This window comes from Rhyacophila brunnea, unplaced genomic scaffold, assembly GCF_057557595.1.
Source record: "Rhyacophila brunnea isolate RB1 unplaced genomic scaffold, BYU_Rbru_1.0 scaffold_1, whole genome shotgun sequence".
NCBI lineage: Eukaryota > Metazoa > Arthropoda > Insecta > Trichoptera > Rhyacophilidae > Rhyacophila > Rhyacophila brunnea.
In genome coordinates this window covers 46,533,852-46,558,194 of record NW_028232751.1, presented here as the reverse complement: position 1 = coordinate 46,558,194, position 24,343 = coordinate 46,533,852, and positions in this window count along the sequence as shown.

Here is a 24,343-nt window from a genome sequence, read left to right as displayed (position 1 = left end):
CATGTGCCTCCAGATGTTTTTTCAAACTAAAATGTTTTCTTCCAGCAGTATGCGAAGGTCCATAAGATAACGTGTGCTTTGTGAATAACGATAACGTCATATCGACGTATTCGACACGTTGCCGGCGAGGCGAGTTTAGATGTGAGAGCCGGCTTATGTACCACTGTATGACAGTATTAATTGTCCAGCGGTTGTCCACTCGCCGAGCGACATGTATAGCTCATTGCCATTTCATCTGCTCAACGACATGTAAATATATATTAACATTATAATCTGGTACAAATATTTCGAAAATGTATGTTTCTGAGGCACCTATAAATTTAATTATATATATTTTTTTTCAATAAAGATTCCATCGTCCTCGAATTTTGTGTATATTCAGTATTGAATAAAATTAATAAAACGAAAAATAAAGAATTTCATAACAAGTGTCTTTTATAAAATGTTATAATATCAAACACAATAATTTACGGTCTTAAATCAGGTTATATTATCTCTCGAAAAAAATTAACCTGATATAATTATTGTTTTGGGCGGTGAGCCGGCGTTTTTCCAGTGGCCGAAATTGACTAAATTAAAAACATAAAAGTTTCGCTGCGCTGCGAAATCCAGCCGGAAACTTTCCACCGTTAAATATAGTCCCGGGCCGGCTGCGCCCGTTAGCACGGGGCACGACTCTTCTGGGAGACGCGAGCTCATGAAAAATTATGTTTTCCTTTAAAGTACTTGTCTCACAATTCACAAAGATTGGTAAAGAATAATACACAGCATTACGACGCCTTCCTCGCGCGATAAATAAAAAAACTTTTTTTTTATATTCCACATTATCTGCTTGTCAGCTGCTGAATTAATATATTGTCACGATATTTTACGCAAAATATAGCGGATGAAAGATATTTTTTTTTATTTATATCAGCTTTCTATTTTGAGGTTCGTTATAATTGAAGTATCACGTTAATATTGATCTTGCTTTTTCTTTACCATCCGCATACTTTTTATTCAAGATATACTAATGTATATCATAGTGTAACGAATGTTTTACACCTTAATATTGTGCCGAGTATCTCAATAATAACCTTCCAAGACATTAGTTAACGTGCAGTAGATACTAACATTATGGCCGAGCAGCTTACGCGTCAGCTTGTAATGCCATGGGTCCCAGATGCGAATTCTAGGTCTGGCAAATACAATTTTTTTTTCAATCTGTGTTTGGAATTAGAGTACCTAATAGATTGAACAAGTAGCGAACATCAACTTCTCGTAAAAATAAAAATCTCCACTCCGTGAAGGCCCATATATTATGATCCTATTAGGACCGGCATGGTCAAAAGAAAAAGTACTAACAAACCGCCCCTTGGCTCCAGACGAATACGGGGGAAATCGCAGGAGATATGGGTGGAATGTTGTTGGTGGGTGGGGGGGTTGCTTTAGGATAACACTGTTTTGTTAAATTGGCAGTATAAATTACAAAGATGACGATAATAATAATACATTATGTTAGATTACATAACGCGTGTGTTGTAAATTATTTAGTCAAGTACCTACACGTCGTCTTGGTTCGACAGGGACGTCGGAACTGAATTCAAAAGACTATTCAAAGTTCAAATAAAGTGAATGGACTATATCAGGGTTGGCGAACCTTTTTACGTACGCGTGCCAAAATTTCCCAAATATTATTTTTTGACTGTGATGTGCCGAGCAATTTTTAGAGTATTTCCAGCAAGAAAAAAATGAAAAAATAGTTAACATAATTCTATTAAAAAAGTTATAAGTAATTGAATTCTTGAGTATTACGATAATACCTACTTAGTTTGGTTCTTTACGCACACATTGACGGCATAATTGATCAGATGAGGCATCCACTCCGCGACGCGACTTCCCCCGCCGCCCGATGAAGTCAGTGCTATAATATTATTATGTGTGACGCATAAAACCTAAGGACCGATCTATGCCATTTAAATTAATGATAATGATTATTCTTGAGGAGTATCTGCCTGTTATTTTTATACCATGCATTTATACATGAATTTCGTCGTTTCCGTTTGTACATCGATTGATAAAAATATTATTCAAAACCGAAGAAAATATGCATTTTTAATATTATAGAATATATATTTTATATATATTTAGAAAACATATTTTTTAAGTTATATCTATTTTTTTCTCTTCAACATAAAAAATTCGCGTGCCATGAAATTTCGCTATTCCTGGACTATGTGAATGCGGCGTAAGCGTAAACCGAAATGTGTGACGAATTGATTTTATTACCGATAGCGCACGGAGAGTGTCTAGATGGGTGTCGTTATAAAAAGAAGGTGTTCGTACCTATTCTGATATAATCTACTCTCAGGATGCGATAAGAAAAGGCTTATTTCTCGCACACTGTAAGAAACCTAAACCTAAAAAAACTCTTCTCTCCAGAGTGACTTCGTAAAGGGTATGATTGGCCTTATTAATTCTATTCACCAGATGAGCAAGTAAAAGATTCTATTAAGAGAAGTTGACAGATTTGTGATAATTTGATCCTTTCGGATAGTTAACTGGGAGACTCTGGGCACTCGACGTATGCCGTTGATAGGCACTACGAGCACCGGCTTCTTTTATCGTCACCGATGGCTCACAAGACTCACAGAGTTTATTCGGGTTGTATCACGATTTACTCCTGATAATGTTCAGTGCATTTTTTTTTTGCATGCGTTCGGTCTTAATGTCGTTCAGTCACCAGTCAAGTTAAGTACTTATTGTCCGGCAACTTCATCTTGGCTACGTGGCAAATCTGTGAACTACAATCCCATCCAGTACAGCTAATCGAACTTCCGGTTTCAAATTAGGAACGCCCCCAAATTATTCATTGCATTTTTGACACTTCGTATTGGACGTATCTATCAATTTACGTAATTTGAAGCTTTTTATATTCAAAAGATGTCTAAAACAATACGAAATGATGTTCGAATTATTATCAGTAAACTTTTGATTTATTGCGAAGAAGAAAAGGAGTCGTATTTAAAAGTCGAGGCTATACAATACTTTCAACAAGCCCATTTTACGGGTTCCTCTCATGTCAGGTATGTCAAAATTCAGTGTTGTAATACTAGAAATATTTCCCCAAATACTGGAAATTATTTTTGTATATTATAAAGTTATGTGTATCGTAATCTATTTTATTAATATTTTTAGACGTATAATAATTAAGTATAAATGATCATTAGTTAGTTAATGAACTGTCCTTGTATTTTTAAACCGATAAGTAGGTAGGTACATATTGTTTCAAAATTTATGTAAGGTGGATATAATTTAATTTATAGAAAATTATTTTCACAGTATGTGTTTCTACAACAATTTTACTAAAAATACGATATAAAGACATCATTTGTAAATTATAAAACATGTGATTGGGTCATCAATATAATATTGAATATGTTATATCTTTCACTTCTACTTTTTTAGTCATAATTTGTGTTCTAGTTATTTAATTAATACATACCTGCAGCAATATTATCAGTTAATGTGGGTTCAATGATACATTTCCTTCCAAATTCAATAATTACGCTGTATTAATTAACCTAATATAATAGTAATAATTAAGAGGTGAAATTATTTGAAAAAAAAATCTATTGATATTTATTGAACAATAATTAGACTTATAAATTAATGTACTTGTAAACTTACTGAGAATAGAATTGATATAAACTTAAAACCTAATTTCGCGGGATATGTTTTCTCAAAAAATGACAACACTGTGAAATATTCTATTCGCGACAAAGGCGACTTCCTGTTGTCGCCTAAATAATGTTGTCGTACAGTAGTTATGATTACGCGTACAATGAACGTTGAAATAAATATGTAGCTGTTACCGTTACCTGTATTACGTTTGGTGAGTCACTAGTGATTATGATCCCAGGAAAAACAGGGAAATCAGTTGAATTGAGAATAAGCTCAAAACAAATATTCGAGTCAAAACCACAATTAATAATTTCTTAACGGCCCACATGCTCGTCGTAGGTCAAAATTGAGTTTTTATTGTATTTTCAAACCATGATCCTGGACACTTGAATGGTCAAAGACATAGCTTATAATGAATATCTTTAGAATTATCTTCGAATGTGTTAATCTTGCCGATTTTTGAATAATAAAATGCCTAATTCTTGTCAAATTTGAGATCACAGAGATTATCAATATAATATTTTATCGTAAATATTTTACTAAAATTATCTCGTCATCAATTATACTAATGGCTTTATAAATGCGTTTAAAAATTAATAAATGTAAAAAATCTTAACACCACTGCACAGTTATGTACCGAAATATGACTATATTCTAAAACATTAGAGCGAGAGGTTTAAAAGAATACTATTTTATGTAACAAAAATACTTTATGCAGTCATCAAATGTTTAAAATAAATATGAGGGATAATAAGGCTTCAAAATTATATAAATAGATTATCTACAACGCTTAAGGAGTGTTCAGGATCATGGTTTGAAAATACAATAAAAACTCAATTTTGACCTACGACGAGCATGTCCTTTCTTTTAATACTTTTAGCCATTTTTAAGCAGAATTGAATTAATTTTCAGTGAATTCTGTTTTGTATGGAAAGTTATTATTGTCGGTTGCTAAGTGGGTCATAGCAACTAAATTATTAATATATACGTGCGTTACTATGGAAATCAATATGAGATGTCAAAATGACATTTCAATATTCTATAATATTTATTCAGTATTTCTATCAAGTACAATAAAAAGTTTTTATTAATACATAGAATTGTGAAGTTTATATGATTCAACAGAAAATTTAAAAACGTGGTAGGTATATGAAAAGTTCTTTTTATCTTGTAATTATTAGATATTACGTCGTAAGCCTGTTCCACTTTGATCAATTTTTGAGTGTGAACTATCTATCGAATTTCACCCAGTCAGTGACCTACCTCTTTAACGTGTTATTTAAAGTTTTAAGTTAAATCCACTATATTATAATGTATAAAAATGTATTAAATTGAATAGAAGAATAACCTAAAATTACACGTCTACTTTTGAATTTATCTCTTTGTACAAATATACATATCGCAAAGACAAACAATTTTATAATATTCTTTTAGAAACGGAGATACACTGGCATAATGGCAAATAGTCTTGCAAAACAGGTTACAATAATTCCCAAACGTAAAGTATCCACTTTGATTTGTCAAAGAAAAACGATACCATAGACATCTGACATATGGAATAAAAGATGAATTCTCCAACGTCGCAAAAATGTTTATTCCAAACATCCACTCAACTTACTGACACTAAGTCAGAAACAAACATTTGAACTAACAAAAACGCCAGAAAACAGCACGACATGAGATCATAATATCCAAAAACGATTCCATTTAAAGTATGATGATGGTGTCCATGTGGGGTGGGGTATCAGTGGTGTCACTCATAAAAAAATCTACACATCTTAGTATTAAACTGTTATACCTATAAAGAAAATGAGTTAATTAGTAACGCTTATAATACCGTGGGTCCCAAAATTCACATCTTGTTTTTCAATATGTGTTTTTGAAACCAGAGTTTTGACAAAATAAGTTGAGAAAGTGGCTAACACATATTTCTCGTAAAAACAAAAAAAAAATCTGTGTATACAACTTCGCTCTATAGAGGCCCGTATTATAGTCTTAGGATCGGACATGGTAAAAAATTGTGAATCAGGCAAAAAGGATCATCGCAACTATTACTTTTCACACAAGATGATAATGACAATGCGAGATATTTTTTATATAATGCCGGGTCCACACTGGCAACATGTGCGCCGGCAACCTCGTTAAATTTTACGATAAGTATAATAATTATCGTAAAATTTCTTAAGCAATTATGATAATTATTGTAAAATTTAACGAGGTTGCCGGCGACGTATTGCCAATGTGGACCCGGCATTATACTTACATAATTCGGAAACATAAATATTTGTGCTGGTTGGGCCTCAAACTCACATATAAGTTAAGTATAGGATTCCGACCAATGCACTTTACCAATTTAAACAATTATATTATTATACATCGAAGATATTTATTTCGTTCATATTATATGCGACCATTTTTTGTAATTTTGAATGAAGGTATTAAACTTTAATTCTACATATCAACAAATTACATACATTCGATAAAAATACTACATTCTTGAATCTTGTAAATTATTCAATGAATATTTAACTGGTATTACCTATTAGGTATGTATATGTTACGCCGAATGTGCGAAATTGAATATTACATGAAATGGGCAAAATTTTGCCTAAATCATGAAAAATACAAGCCCGTTGCCTTATTCATGAATTAGACAAAATATCTGGAGAGCGCGTGAAATCGGCAGTAATTTTTCTGCCTACTTCATGTCTTGGACAAATTAGATAGTAGCGCTACGGTGGTATTTTTTGCTACTAAACTAAATGTATCAAATGCTCATGGATTGGTCAAAATGTACATTTATATTATCTATGGTCAAAATAGATGATCGCGCTCCGTGGTGTTTTTTGCAACCAAACAAATGTGTCAAATGTCATTGATTTGAACACTATGGATTTGAATGACGTTCATATCCATTTACTATGCGCAAAAAAAATCTAGAACTATAATATGATAACGGAAGAATTTTATTGAAAAGTATTTTTGCGATTTGATTCGTGCTTGGGTATCAATTGTGCAATGGTCGATTGAATGTTTGTTGACACTTGATAGCTAACCTCAAAATGGACATTCAGTTGAATAATTTAATTCAGAATTACTAAACCTAACCTAACCTAACCTAACCTAATAATAATAATATTATATTATGTCCAATTATAACTAATAAAACCATCCGTATTAAATTTACTTTTTCTTCTGTCATGTTGACAGTTCAAGAATTCCATACCGTGGCGAATTCATGTACTCAGCAGAAAAATTACTTAATTCATGAATAAGGCAACAGGCTTGACTATTACATGAATTAGCCAAAATTTTGCCCATTTCATGTAATAGTCAATTTCGCACATTCGGTGTAACATATACATTCTTAAAATCTGACATTTTGTATCACAGTTGATGCATTCAGTTAACCTATAGGCGGCCCTCTTTGGTAAACTGTAGGAAGAGAATGATTTGTATGGTGGAGAGGCACTTACACAGTGATTCAATCCAGGCACCTTTATTGTTGAAATAACGGGCGGGCTCGCGCACTCATACGGTTACACTTTACGTGTGACCCCTGATTGGGTAATGAGTTTATGATGTTTATGAATTATTGTGATTGACACGGCATTGAGCGAACCGTAACTCGTAATTGTCAAATCGTCAAACTAATTCAAGTCTTGACACTTTGATGATCTGCAGATAACTGTCTGTCACTTATCTATGAATGTGCTTGATACTAAAGTGCCTAGATAATGACAATAATTATGAGACGTAGGTAGGGAATTTGTACTGGATTAGCGCTATCATAATTGGCCCAAACGCCAATAATAATGTTAATTATACATTGACATAATAAATTTTTTGTGAAATGATATTTTTTATGGGCTTACTAAATGTATTAATAGTGTGTATCTTATACGGTATCTACTATCTGCATACATTTTAAATATTTATAACATAACACAGGTTATTATATTATTTGTTATATAAGTAAACGAGAATCAACATTATTGTGTTCAGTATCATTGTGCAATTGCCATTAAGGCTATACTTCAGTTGAAGCAATGTCTAAAACGATCATGACTACGCAACGCACAGCTTGTGCAAACGACGCGTGATGAACAAAACATAATGTGTCATAAAAATTCAACATGCGTCCATTTAATGTTATGTTTATTGTTATTTAAGTAATAGTAATAATATATTCATTGACATGTTTTGTTTTTCGAATAAATACGTAACATTTTTTAGTCATCTTTACACGATTTAAGAATTAACTCCTTAATTAATTAAACTTTTCTTAAAATTTTCACTGAAGTATGCTCTTATAGATACGGAACGGCGAAGTCTGTGTCACTAAAAATGATTCAAATAAAATATTACAAAATCAATTAGAACAAACTTTTTATAATTTTTGCATACAAAAATGGCACCTGTCTCAAACCTGAACAGCGGATTTTTAGAGGTAAGGGCGAATATTAAATTTTAATATCTTTGTACAAAACATTTTACTTTTTGTAAAGGTATCAGTTGTATAATTCAAAGGCAACGCAAAAAAATATGAAGAAAGAAAAAAGCCGTAAAATGGCTTACAAAAGTAAGGCACAATCGATAATCTCGCAACAAATATAATTTATTAGTTTCAGCTTCTAGCTTGTCTTCGAAAACTTGTTCTCTTGATTATGCTACGTGTTACAAAGAAGAATATTCGGTTCCGTATATCTCGCTCTATGACAGAGATCCCCAACCAGCAGCTTTATTTGAACATGTCGTGAGTGTTACAAAACATGGTTGTATCTGCGATAAATGATATATCTATTCACTCCGCGAATAATAACGCGGGTCCCGATTTTCGTCGCAAGTATTATCGGTGACCTCTGTAGGGCGTGAGGTCATTAAATTCGCAGACGTCTTACCAGGGAACTCAGAAATAATGGGAACTGTCTCGAGTAAAGAAGACTCTGGGTTAAACTTACACACGTGTCAAGAATACGTTGTACGTCTAATACTGAAAACTGCTCTCAGTTTATGCATTTACGCTCATTTAATGTTGGTGTATTACACACACTATTGCACGTGCATAATGCGTGCTTCATTTTTGTAGGACACTCACACATTCAAAAACCCTGCTTCAACGTGCGGCGCATTGAATATAGCCAATCGGTATTCTATGTATTATTTATTCTGTACGTCTTACCGTCAAAATAGTATATTATAATAATCGTATTAATTATATTTTGAATATATATATATATATATATATGCTTTGATTCCATACAATTAGTTTTGTACAGAATTGCGAACTTTAGATTACTTTTTGTTGGTGGAATATTGACAATAATTGTATAATGTCAAACATGGCCCCCACAAGGGGGGGCTGACAGGGCTCTAGCCTGGGGGCCCGGGCTCTGGGGGGCCCCGCGTGGCGCGACTTCCTTCTAAATGAGATAAACACACGTCACAAATTTAACTATAAGTGTAAAAAGTTACCCTTAATTTTACCTGGAACACCATTTAGAAAAAGTTTTTGTAGAGTGTCACACTGCTTTTAACCCTAACGTTAGGTACGGGGGCCCTACAAAGATCCTGGCCTGGGGGCCCGCTTCATGATGTCAAATGTCAAAAAGTTCAAGCAAGTTATTTGATTTTCATAGAATAAGCCGGCTCTCACATCAGAACTCGCCTCGTGTGCCGCACAGCCATAAATCAAAAGTTCCGAGACCGGCGACTCAATGTTGCATGTCACGACATCGCGTATCTACCTAGAAAAACTCGCGCGTAATCTCTCGAAACGTCAAAATATACTCTTGCTAGACGTCAAACAATCAATCAATATGTCATCAGACGCGGAAAAAGCGATTATTATGTATTTTGGTACCGCAGAAATTTATGTTGATGGCAAAAATATTGGATTCATCTGTCAATTAGGCATATATCAGTACACAGTGCATCCTGACGTCTAGATAAAATAGCCGTCGAGAGCGTAGGCTAACTCACATCGGCAGAGCCGATCTCGACAAGTAGGAAAGTTTCATGCGACATGTCGATTTGCAACAGCGGGATGTTTTTTTCAAACAAACAGTCGCATGCGACCAATCTGCGGTGCTCCATTTGGCACCGTGTGTTTTGTGAATAACGATTACGTCACATCGACGTTTTCGTCATGTTGCTAACAAGACGAGTTCTGATGTGAGAGCCGGCTATGAGTGAGAATCATTCTAATTATACAAATATTCATTCTGGCTGATATCCTAAGGTGAGGATAATAATATTATAACAATAGTAAATTATTCGCAATCTGCAAATATATTGTCATTTTATAATTTTAAGCAAACATAATTATTGCCAAAGACATTTCGTTTTCTCTAGTGCAGTGGTCTCCAAACTCAATAATGATGTAAGCTACATTCAGAAATTGAAATTGTCTAGTGAGCAATATTACACTCATTCTTTATATTTTTTTATCATCGTCCTTTATCGTACCATACATACTATTATTATATTAAATACCTACTTAAAATAAATTAGGACATCGGACTTCCAATAACACATACAATGCGTACTTTAATTATGTAAGTATTTATAAACAAAATAGTAATTGAAAAATATCTTAAAATAAGTGTGAGTAAAAGTAAAAATAACTAGAAATGAATGGCATTCACTTTCCTCCACATTTTTTTCAATTTTCGGTTAGTACCTACCTTGTCTGAGATGTATATCTGTGAGTCTATATTTACTTTTAACCACCTTCATAGTGGAAAACGTTAAGTAGGTAGAACAAAACAATCCCTTCATTTTGAGCACAATTCGAACTTAAATTGAGTACTTTTTGTTAGGACGAAAGGTCATACAGATTCTATAGTTGAGCTAACACTCTTAAGCGACAAATCATATTGAAATTCTATCAATTTTATATATGATAAATGGCCACCTTTTTGAAAAATTTTAACGATACAGCTGGATAGTTTTTCAATGTCAAAATTTATTGAACTGAAACAAATTGTCCAAGCAGCTTCATTGAAACTTAGTTCGAGAAATATTTCATTTCGGAGTTCAATAAAAAAATTTGAGATGTAAATTTATTAATACAATATGATAAAATAATATCCTACGCCAGCTACCGAAAATACTCCCGCGATCTACCGGTAGCTCGCGAGCGACCGTTTGGCGATCACTGCTCTAGTGCGTATGCGCATTAAAAAAATACGTCATTTTGTTAAAATGCGCAAGCGCAAGAAAAGTTGCGCAACTAATTTATCCTGTTGTGCAATCGATGGATTCCCTCGCGATAGATTACCTCGCCGCGAATTCAAGTCGCGCTGAGTATACAGAGTGGTAACTACTCGCTAAGAACTTGCAAAAAAACACAACCTACCGACGAAAACCATTATATCACAATGTTTTCAAATGCTCACAAATTGTAATCTATATTCTGTAACTCTGGCAGCTCTACATACCACTACGTCTATGTTGGACAACAAATATCCATCTATAGATACAGCGGCAATTTTCTTTGACGCAATCGATTCGTCATAAGACTGCAAAGGGGCCTCGTAACAGCTCAAACCATTGACGCAATAATTATACCAAGGTCAGATTAACTACTTAAACATAATAATAAATATATTATGTAAGTACTTAGTTGTTCGCAAAAAAAATAAACCACTAATATTATTATGTGTCTTCACCGCCATCTTTAACAATAAATAATTTTAGTTACAGTATGTGATTCCATGAAAGAGATACATTGATAGTTTTACTATGTACATTGGTAGTTAAGATTTCTATTTTATTTTAATACCGCAGGAACTTACATACCTACTATCAAAATTATTACAGTAACATGAAGAAGGAATCTACAATTTTATTATAAAAATACTGTCTGCAGAATCAGCCCTCGAAATGGAAAATTTTACGAACTGGAGCGCTCCATAATTTTATGAAAATATTAACATACCTACTTCTATAATTTGATGAGTATTTTATATAAATGAGAATTAGTTTTTTTTGTTATATTGCCTATCTAGCTCAGATGGTCAAATTAATTTTTCTATGAGACAGCAAAAATTTTGGAGGTTTTATGAATCGGAATAGCGCTCCGGTATTCTCCGGTCTATTTCGAGCCCTGGCTGCAAAATACTTAAATTTTACTCTCAATTAATTAATATTACTTCTTAACCTTATATCCACATGTTTATGTTGTTATTTACCCTGTCAACTATCATATGTGTTAACCAAGCCAGGTTCCCCGCGATATAACAGAATAGTACAAGGGGTCCTAAAAAGAAGTTTCGAATCACTGGCCGAGTCTAAACTAATATCGAAAATGTGGAACATAAGTTCAGTTGGCGCTTGATTGTTTCTAAGAGTATAGCCTTCTCCACGTAGAGTGATACATAGTTTCTTCGACACGTTGATCTTCTGATCCATGGGTTAAAGGTTCCAATACCGTTAGCTAAGTGCAATTATTGAGGGATCTAAAAATAAATACAATCGGGTCTCTTTTTGTACGGTATATGCGTTCCATAGAAAACAAAAGATACTCATAAAAAGAGACCCCAGTTTTATACTTTTACCAAAATTAGCTAGATGAGCCATCGGCTGCAAAACTGGTGACTAGTATATTAAATGTTATTTTTATTAATGTTTACATCAGGGGTTCTGTCGCGACTCAAAGTTAGATCGAGTATATTGAGTGGCCTCCTAACATTGTCATCGCCAATAAAATTGTTTTAGATAATAATTTACGAACATAATTTTATAATACTCTCCAATATGTCTGCTTATTTTCGAATTGCGTGACGTCCAGCTGTCCCGGCGCCAAATCGTCCTAGACCCATTGGAGAGTGCCGGCGCTGGAAGTTTTTTAAGGAATCCAAGGCCCGCCAATGGTTGTAGTGTCTTAATTACATATATTGTTATTTATTGTAACTTTTAAAACTTGGTCATCATTCGCTTCTTGCGATTAAAATTACATATAGTGGTAGGGGGTAAGTTTTGGCGCGGTATCTACTCAAGGGTGCGAATCTGTAATGCTCGAGAAAAACTAATTAGCGGCCTGTATTTGAGTTTTAGTGAACAACTTAATATCACTTATTCTCGTTTCTGACGAGTTGTTAACACATTTCGAGGTTTTGCCAATCCAACAGACAAGCTTTTCATTTTGACTAATAAGAAATTCGTGCTCCCCAAACTTTGCTTTGACGTTATAAATGAGATACACTTATTTCAAAGCCGCAAAGTATTATTGTTGAAAACCAATATTAAAATATGCGGCCGCTTCGTTATGTTCGTTAGAATATTGCTTGTGGCAATATTTTAACAATTTGATATTTACTTTAACGACAATACTCGGTGGAAAGTCATTATTGTAAATTTCGTAATAGAATATTTTTATTATTTAAAAATACTTATTTAACCAATTTATTATTGTTGCAAGATTGGAAAAATACCTGTACTTAATTAAATTATTCATGTATTTTTTTATTTTTGTTCAACGCAGTCACAATATTCCCATTTTTTTTAAATTTCGTTTACCTACCCAATAATTAATAAAATATTTTTAATACACATACAATAGTCATAGAATAAAAACTGCACAATACAAATAAATTAGTTAATTCTTAAGTTAATAGTTGATATCGTCAGTGGTTAATTACATAAATTTTCGCAATCTCGGCAGTAATATGCATAATATCTACAGTGTCTTTATTTGCGATTTTTTTATTGGCGTAGCAATAAACATCCGCATGAAATTAAGATGTGGTCTGTTTACAGAAGTAAATGTCAACTTTGTTTTATTTTATAGTAGTTTTTTGTATTAGACATTAAAAAATATTTATTTAATTTCTGGTTAAAATATGCATATTAGAGTTCCGCGTAATTCGGTATATGTAGGTACAAAGAACATAGTCCCGATAAATAGCTAAATAATACGTGATAGTATATTATGCATCTCTAGACAATATTGCAATGGAATAATGTCTCTGTTTTTTCGTCGATGTATCAATAAAATATAATGGAAACAACTGATAATTTGAAGGTTTTGAGTGAATAATGCCATTCGTTGTATGTCTTCTATTTACAATTCTTCAGTAAAAAAGAGAGTCAAAAATTTCTATTAGTCATACAATCGAAATACTCTTTCTGAGATGAATCATTAATTCAGTTATATACTGGAATTTCTGGGATAATTCCTAATTAAATTGTAAAATTTCATTGTGCATTGCTGAATTCCACTAAAGTAAATATATAAAATAGACGTTGCCAAACAGCTGAAATGGAGATGGGCGGGGCACATTGCTCGCCGAAAGGACGGCCGCTGGACAAATGCCGTCATCCAGTGGTACCCAAGGGGCACGAAACGGCCACAGGGTCGCCCTAAAAGCCGCTGGATTGACGAACTGGTAAAGTTCGGCGGAAATACGTGGCAACGAAAGACACAGGACCGAGAGAGTTGGAAGAAGCTTGGGGAGGCCTTCATCCAGCAGTGGATTGACCCCGGTTGATAATGATGAAATATATAAAAATCATACATTTTCCTCAAAATCAAGGCTTTAAAATTAAAATGAGAAATTTCTGCAAAAAAATGATTATTTTAGAACAAGGTATTTTGAGTTGTTTCACTATTGAAATATGGTATCTATTAATTTATATGTTTTATACTTTGAAACATCATTGTTAAATGTAATTAATTATTGATATTAACGTTCCATTGCAATTAATTTGAAAAATATTTATGCATTTTATGGAAATATTATATTGTTATAATTGCAATAATATTATTAGAAATCTCAAAATTATCAATGTAAACTATCCATTTTTTTGTTTTATTTTGGCGTAGTGGTTTACTGCTTTGTTAATATGGCATGTAGATTAATTACGTCGCATTATAGAAACATAAAATAAATTAAAGCATAAAAAGAAAACTCGGAAAATGTTTTCATAAAAAAATAATTGAAAAAGAATATAGTTACTTGATTATAAACTATAAAGATTCACACAAAAAACTATTATGTCAGCAGATATCATTGACTGTCGACATCGACTGACATTGAATATTAAATTGAATTTTATGATTATAAAAAAAGTATATAACATTCCGTGATATTCAATTTAAACATTTCTTTTCTCCTGTATTATTAGTCATTACACTCATTAATATAAGTTGTTCAAGTAATAACTTACTTTAGTATAGTAGCGGATAACTGCGATTCATTTCACTGTTTTAAACTTATATCTTCTACTGAAAGTGATTAAAAAAAACTGATACTTAATACGTGTCACATTATTTTTTAAAGACAATAATATAGTTAGTAGTATTTTTTACCACAGAACAGGTTAATAAATAGAATTCCGATAGGCTATATAACAATACAGTAAATTTTGACGCAGGATTTTGAATGTGTGAGTGTCCTAAGAAAATGAACCTCGCATAATAGACATGCAATATTGTATGTAATACACTAATATAAAATGAACGTCAATGCATAAACCGAGAGCAGTTGTCAGTATGCGACGTATGACGTATTCTTGACACGTTTAAATTAATTCCGTATTCTTCCTTACTCGGAATCGGTTGCCTGCTTCTCCTTACCCGTTAGGTATGTCAGTTCCCATTATTTCTGAGTTCCCTGTTGTTTACATGTTATTTATACTTAGTATTTTTTAATAGTGGTAGTAAGTAGTCTTCAAAACCGACCAGTTTTCCCACCCCTAGTGTACAGCGCTAACTTATTGATTCGATAAATCATTTCTATATTATAGAGACTAGGTATTTGTAAGAATTCTATCACCAGCATTATTTAAAGCCGGTATATTCCACCTATAAAATTATAACATCAATTTCATAATACAGATAAAATGGACTTAATAATATTTTTAAAGGCTTTTCAAATCCCAAACAATTTAAGTTAGTTAGATAAACCACCACTGGTTTTTGAGGATACCCAGTTAGTTACTGTTTTATACCTATGCGAACAATACAATAGTATACTCATGTGCAGTAATAAACTTTTCGCCATAAAACTGCGAAATTATACCACCACAATTTTACTGCTCGTAATCGCAGCCAAATAATTTCATAATGTAGTTTATGAATAATATAATTTTTTGCTTTTATTCCCATGCGAAAAATAATATAATATGAATTTACTTTGGAGCAACGAACAGATTAAACGTACTGTAAGGTTGTGTTTTATTTAATAAACCAAGTATGACAGTCAACAAATTAATTTAATAATATCCGTCTTTGTATTACAAAGAACACATTTCTCAAAACCGTTCTAGAAATATATGAAAAAGTAAATCACTATTTCATTTTCGCTCAAAGTCGTAGCATAATATGAACGGACATACAAAATTTAGAGTATAAACCAGTGGTTCTCACCTGAAATTTAACTGTGGCCGTACAATTGACATTGACAGTTCTATTGAAACGTCTGGTAGTGTCATGTCATAAACGTCACTTTTGTTGTGATTGATTGAAAAAATTAAAACTAAAACTTAAAAAAAAAAAAATGGATCAATTTATTTATAGACAAGTTCATTTTTGAACATTTTAGTACATATCGATTTATTTAAAAAATAATGCAAATTACAATTCGTCAATACTCTTTTTTTCCAATGTGAGCTGCATGGCTGCTTCTAAGTTAGATGTCTGATGTCATCAGCTGTCAACTGGCTTCGATATTTGTTTTTAATGAAGTGCATTACACTTAATGATTTTTCATAGTATACAGTAGTAGGAAAAATCGACAATATTAATAAACCAATTATTGTTGCCAATTCTTTGAATTGATTTTATTCTCAGAAACGGACTATTTCACACATGATCTCATTACAAAAACACATTATGGATCATTTGAGCGTGGAAATAAATTGAAGACAAGTCATGTGTATTCAAAAAATTTCATAATTTTATAAATGAATTTTTGAAATATTATTCTGTAAAGCGCTGGTGACCGCAGCGAAATACTCTGGTGGCCGCACATGAGAACCACTGGTCTAGACTCTAGATTCTAGACCAGGGAGACGCTTTCATTGAGTATTTGTTGTTGGGCATTTGCTTGAATTTGGATGCTGAAATACGCAAAGATGTTTTTCTTTTTGATAAATTCTACGTTTTCTTGTTCGACACTCGATTAACTACGTCAACTGAAAACCAGAGAATTCTACTGAAAGTGGGAACAAATAGTATCAAATTAATAACACTAAAACTACCACTATTTCAAACAAAAACCCTGTAACTAATAAATAGTAAATAAATAGTGACCAGTAAATAGAAATCAAATGTAATGTTTGCTAATTTAAAAGTATAAGCAAATTGTTATGATGGATAATCTACATCTCTATATATATAAAAATCTCGTGTCACGATGTTTGTGGTCGAACTCCTCCGAAATGGCTCGACTGATTTTTATGATTTTTTTTATGTATATTTGTTAGGTATGAGAATAGGTCAACAAGTATATTTCATACCGCTAGGTGATTAGGGTATCTCTATCCAGAAAATTTTTCTTTTATTTTTTTGACAATTCTTTTTTTGTATTTTTTTTATTATTTTGCATAAAAAAATACTTATAACCCCAAATTTTCACTTTCCTACCTCTACCCTCCCATTTTTTAATCGCGATTTTATTATTTTTGAATGAACAAATTTAACCGTCGTTCGTATTTCAAACAGAACGAAATTATTTATGTTGTTGAATAACAGATGGCGCTACGTCCGAGAAGAATTCAAGAGAAGCGTCGCATCATTTTGACATTTCATTCGGCATACCACAACGCAGTGCGTGCAAAATTTTGTACGATTTATTTTATTTATCTATTTTTATGTGCGTGTATTACAGTGCACAATGCCAGTATGACGCAAAGGGGGCCATTTGGACCGTAGAACGAATAAAGCAACAAACATGCGAAATAGTAGAGCAGAAAGAACAGACGAACAAATCCAACAAGATAACAAAAACGTGCGTGTAAGCATGTCGCAATTGCGTGCATCTCAATCACAAGAGGCACGAGCTCAACGAAATCAACAACGACAATTGGAACGGAGCCAAGCGCGCCGGTACGTATTTAACACACGCAGAGCAAATGACCGACAACGCCAACAAGTACACCGAACATTTACATCCGCTTCGTTCCTTCGTCTCGCATTCGAGTACGAGCCAGATATTGAATATTCTGCTCATCCGTAAGTGCTGATTGGTGCTATTGACAAAGAATGTGGGATGTGTTGCGCATCAGGAAAAGTGCAACTACCAGAAATTGAGATACCACCAGAACCATTGAACGGCTTGCTCATCGGCACGGTTCCAGATTCAAACCTGTTCCTGAAGTCCATTCGCACATTCAATTCATGCTTCCAAATGACTTCGTCCGGAGCAACAGAAATAGTTCACAATACTGCGGCAAATAGTCAACAATTCCATTCTACGTTCAAAATCAAAGGCCAAGTATACCACAAAGTAGGCTCATTGCTGCCAATGCCAAACGAACCACATACATTTTTACAAATCTACTTCATGGGCGCGGCGGTGAGGACATCAATCATGTGGATGCACGTTGCGGCTACAATAGCCTCAATTCGCCTAATGCCAGGCGCATCGTCGGCGAACTGAACGCCCTGTTGAATGAGCACAGTGAATTATTGAAATTCTTCAAAGCACACATGCAAAGTGACAATCACGCTATTGTCATTAATCCTGATAAAACACCAGCTGAAGAGCACGTACGTCGATTCAATGCGACTGTTGTTGACGACATTGCTGGAATCATGGTTGGCGACCACACATCGACGCGAGAAATCGTGATTCGAAGAAGAAACAATAATCTGGAGTTCATTGCTGACACACACCGTTCATAGGACGCTCTCCAATATCCGCTAATTTTCTAGAAGGGACAAGACGGATATTGCATAAACCATAAACAACGAGATCCTGTCACAGGTAATTCATTCATTATGAACATCATTACTCATTTTGAATTGAGAAAATGAATGGTTGATGTTTTTTTGTTTTTATCGGCGGTCATCGTCTACAGCGCTCTATTCCTCTTTCTGTCATAGATCCCATCCCCACACACTTACGATACATTCGTTATTTTTTATTTAACAACCAAAATATTCACTAGAAATAATTTATATGGCAGAACAACGTTTGCCGGGTCAGCTAGTAATATTATAAAATCAAAAGCAGATAATGTGAAATAAATATGATTATCGCCAATTCACATGTAAACATTGAAAAAAGAGAGATAATGCCACGATTTTTAATCCACGTGATTTTTTTTAAATTTTATATATTGTTTTGAATGTGTTTTCTTCGCGATAAAAACTTTACCGGTAAGTATGTGAGACTTGTGAGAGTTAAACTACAGATGTAATGTATAACCCTCTAAAAGCCTGGCATTCGCTTTACTTGCTATAGAATTTTACCTTAACATGATTAATTAAGTGTTTTTGTTTAATATATTCAGTAAAATATCGCATTACATCATTTTCAATACTTTTCCAAGTTTCAGTGTTTATAAGTAATGGCATTGTAATAGGCTTGCTGTGCTATGTACTAGAATATTTTCAAACACTTAAAATTTTCAATACAAGATTTTATAATTGCTTCTTTACATAGTAAAAATGTTTTCAAATACTTATATTGTATTATTATGTTTTATAACTGAATTATGTGTCTGTGTGAATTTTCCATTGGTGAGCGCGCATCGTGCTTGAAGGTAAAATCACGATCGCAAAAAATATTCACATGGAAATTCTCTACTAATGGAACTATTAAGCTTACCCAAAAAATACCATTTTATTTAAATGTTGCATGTGGCTGCATATTACTTTGATATAATAAAAAGAGGTCTCGACTCGAAAATGTTTGGGAGTCCGTTAGCTAATATAATATGTTTCCTTCAAAACAACAAGAAATGAATAATTACAAATTGGAGTGTGACATTTCAGTATAAACGTTTATTTGTATCAATTAAAAGTTCAGTGAGCGTAAATTTAATTAAGTCAGTCTCGTTCAAAGCAGTGCAATAGCAGATGACATTTCCGCACCGAGCTAATTGAATTATTATTGTTACCAGAAAGCAAAGAGATGGAAATATTACATAAATCATATTGTATTATAATAATGGCTGTCTGTATACTGATAATTGTCAAAAGATACGAATAACCCAATATTTTAGGAAGGCTTTTGTGATTTATATTAATTATTTCTTCTTCTTATTTTGCTATCCTCTATCAGAGATGTGTCACCATCAAGGCAACCACTTTATCGTATGTTAAGCGCGAAATAGATTATGGTGCATATCGCGTACTATCACGTGACGTCACAGTAAGCTGCCACTATAGGGTAAAAGTGCGTCGTTTTTCTTGGTGTAGCCGTAGCACATTTTGAACCTTTAAATGAACATTCTCAGTTAGCAAAATCTGCCGAAATCACCAGAACAACAATGAGGTCACTTCACGCTGTACTTCATTGCATCGATACCTGCATGACTCAATGAACGTTTTTTTATCATTTTCTGTACACATTTTCGAATCGTGTCAAAATCGCGTGTTTTTTTTTTGTTTTTAGCGGTTGGCACTATGTATTTTTTGTAAGAGTGTTGCCTATTATCTATGGTCTGCGGGTTGGGTTCTGTTCAAAATATTATTGAATTTACAAAGCCTCGTTACTGGATTACTCCCATCATTGAATTTACAGAGGTCGTGTTCGTTCAAAATATTCCGCAGAATGACGAAACCATAGACTAAATTTGTCGCTGTGACAGCATGATAGTACGCGGCGTGCATCTCAATATAATCACAACTTAACTACTGTACAATGTTTTAATAGATCTGCACCAAAGATAATATTATAATATGTAAATCTGCACATATAATAACTACGGAATCTGTCAATCCAAAAAAAGCAGCAATGTGTTTTGCTACGTATACCGTTACTTATTCTTTTAATAACGAATGACCTAGGTCTTAGAGAAAGCTTTGGTTTTGATTTATCACAAATAGACCGGGATATGGCGGTTTTAATGTTAGCTAGAACTTTTCAGTCCTTTTCCGGGTATCACGGCTTTGAAAGAAAGTTTTGTTTTGACAATTCCACTACAATATATACCCTCCACCTCTATCATGACCGTCCGTGATTAGAATTTATTGTTGACCGTTCCGAAGATAGGTTCACAGCCCGAAATAACTGTTAAAAAACATGCCAGTTCAATAAATAACATTTAACCCTATCAGTCAAAGGAATCTCTTTGGTATATTTACCGATTTGACGTCCATGTGATATTAATTACTCACTGTTTTTTAATGTTAATAAGTACCCACATTTATTTAAGATACCTACCCAATTTGAAAAAACCTCAGATATATATATATATTAGGGGAAAAAATCAAAAAATACGACACCGGGTGGGTGAGGACACCGGGAATTTACCATCAGATTCGCGCCAGTTTGATTTAGCATTTAGCCTCCTGCATAGTGGCGGGCTTAGAAACGTGAAAGTCCGATGCTCTGAATGTTACTGAAGCCCCCTACCATTAAACATAGCAGAAAACCCCCATATATAAAATATCTTTCTTAGAATAACACCATTAACGAAAAATAATTATTATTGAATATGACAATGATGACACATACCTACTTAATAATATTAAGGGTTTCTTTTTGTACAAGTAGTTTATATATTTGTTTGAACTAGTATGTTCGAATGGTTATGCTATGAACCTATTTGATGTTAGTAGAGGGAATTTCATTGATGTTATTGGTAATATTTTTTTGCTCAATTTATGAGAAATAAGCAAGTTGTTAGGATTTTTAAATTAAATTTATTTTAAATTAAATCTATTTAAATCAAAACTTTTAAATTTTCTGACGAATCGATTGCACCAAAGAAAATCTCAACCGCAGCTGCATCCTATAATATATTTACGTCGACATTAGCAAATATTCATACCATGGCTCCCACAAGGGGGGGCTGATAGGGCTTTAGCCTTGGGGCCCAGACTTAGGAGGGGCCCGGCGTTACAGGTCGACCAGTTAAGTGAGATAAAAACACACCGAAAATTGGCTCTAATAGTAAAAAAAAGTCGCCTGCGGAGCTATTTTAATAGTCGGATTTTATTTTAAAGTTACTGTTAGTGTGTTTTCTGACTAATAAAAATAACTATTTATTCAATATGGCGAAGTTATTAAAGATGTTACTTAACTATCACAAAACTTCATAATATGATGCTGAATGCCAACAATTCAAGCGGATTTATTTAAACATCACTAAAAATATGCAGCACACCCTCTATTTTACACGAAACCCTGGAGTTCTGTGGAATACCATTTGGAAAATATTACTGTAGAACATTACACTGCCCTTAACCTTAGCGATTCTGGCCCGTCAAACATCGTAGCCTGGGGGCCCACTTCAGAACGTGGGGTCTTACAAATTGCGTTAAATTTAAAAATCAGCAGTTGGTAGTGGCTTCAATCTCACGTCTTGCAAAATTTACTAAGTCTATAGTATTTTTTTGTGTTTGGCTTAAAGTTCAAAGCAAACATTCTTCAATGAATGAGTTGAGTTGACGGTCTCATAAAAAATAATATTAATATAATCTCGAATCTTTGGGGCGCATATGATTAACTTATTTTTTTCGAATTTCCATCTTGTGGGGTAGTAATATTTTTATTAATGTCTAATATTCCTTAATTAACAACTTTTTGGTATTTATTGTTTCTCTCCATTAAATAGGCACTCTTCGTTACTGGTTCGTTTGGAGTCACTACTCACTGTCAAAATTCACGTTGCTTTATAAACAGGCATCAGTATATTTCAAACACAAATACATCCGATGCCTTACTCAACGATCGGATAATTACCAATGGTACTTACCAATGTTTGCCTTCCATGGCTGGATTCTTAAACTAACGGCCCGTGGGCCAAATAAGCATTAGATTTATAATAGCAAAATTGTGTTTGGTCTTAAATGACTAAAGGGGTATTACTTTGAGAATTGAAAATAAATAGTCCAGCGCATCTATTCTATATACACAAGATTGCTATCGGTCGCTATCGGCGTCTGTCGAGGGTCTTTTTTATATTATATTTGTATTGAAGTATTATAATTTTTACAATAAGTTAGATGTAATTGTTATAATAAATGTTATCTCTTGGCTGTGTTAATTTTTAAAGCGAGATAGACAGTTTTGATTTTTTAGACGACACACTTATTGTAATAATTATAATACCTCAACACAAACATATTATAAACTAGCCTCGATAACGGCCGATAGCGGTCGTGTGTATAGAATAGATGCGCAGATTTAATTCACTTAAAATAAAAATGACAGAACTGAAACACCAAACACTTTTTCGTACGGCGGAATATAATTTTACTATAATATGAGCACGCGAGATAATATTTTTGTGTGTAGGTACTAAGTGTTCTAAAAAAATTGTCAGATTTGCAACATCCTCAATTTGTCCAAATAGTACCGCGCTTGGCTGAAAGGTTGGTGATTGGAAGACGACCATAGACATTTATTTAAAAAAAATTAATTGGTCATAAATATTGTATTTAAGTAGGTACATACTTGCATTATTAAGTATTACTTAACATTTTTTTTTAATCATAAAAACTACAAGATACTACACTAAATTAAAGCCTATTTTAAGAATTAATAAAACAACGTTCACCTAAGCTTACTAAAGCGATTTAGTTGAACAAAGTTATTATTATCGCATTATCGTAATTCATAGCAGCAGAAGTAAGTTGCAACAAAAAATCTTGGAGTAATCTGTGACGACAGTTAGTATTTAAAATAATACCTACTTTGATTTTAAATACAAAAGCCGATCGCCAATAGCAGCTTAATTTAGAAAGCGCTTCAGTGAATATTAAAAGCCATTAGTTAAAATTTGTCGCAATTAAGTATGGCTCCTTTAGCATAGTGGTCTATGTACGTGGGCGCGGTACCCGAGAGATGCAGGTTCAATTCATTTTGGGTGTCGTATTTTTTTCAAAAAAAAGATTTTTCCTATTAGTTATAATATAATATTTCGTCAGAAATGTTTTCAAAATTATATACCTAGCAGCAGGTTAGTTAACCATATTGGTAGAACAATTGATTGGTACTGCCGACTTATTAAAACTAACAATAATAGCAGAGTTATTATTCACACCAAGTGTAAGTCGGAAAAATACTTGAGTACCTAGCTAAATTAAATACTACAGTATGTAGGCATAGCTATGAGAAAGTCAGTTGGTTAGGGTCATGAATATTAATTATCCATATAGCCTCTAGTAAAAAGTTTCAAAAATATATCCTGACCGTGTTTCAAGTGATACGGACCCCAAACAATCGACCTACTGTATACAATAGAAAACTAGAAGCTTGATTACAATAACATCGAAAAAAACCGTAACTACCAGCTGAATGGATCTCTTGTTTAACATATTGGGTGATCCCTGATTCCAAAATTTAATATTATGTTACTTGTCTGGCGAACACTTATGTGAATTTCAAAATATTTGCTGACGTAATTACTGCTGAACGTAAGAACAAAACTCACATCCGTTTCTTTATATCTGCCAAAGCCTCCTCAAGGACTTACCTGTATGTCACTTTGCCGAGTGAATGAAAGGTGTTTACGTTTAATTGTAATTTATAAATTAAACTCTTAAATACAGTCCTTT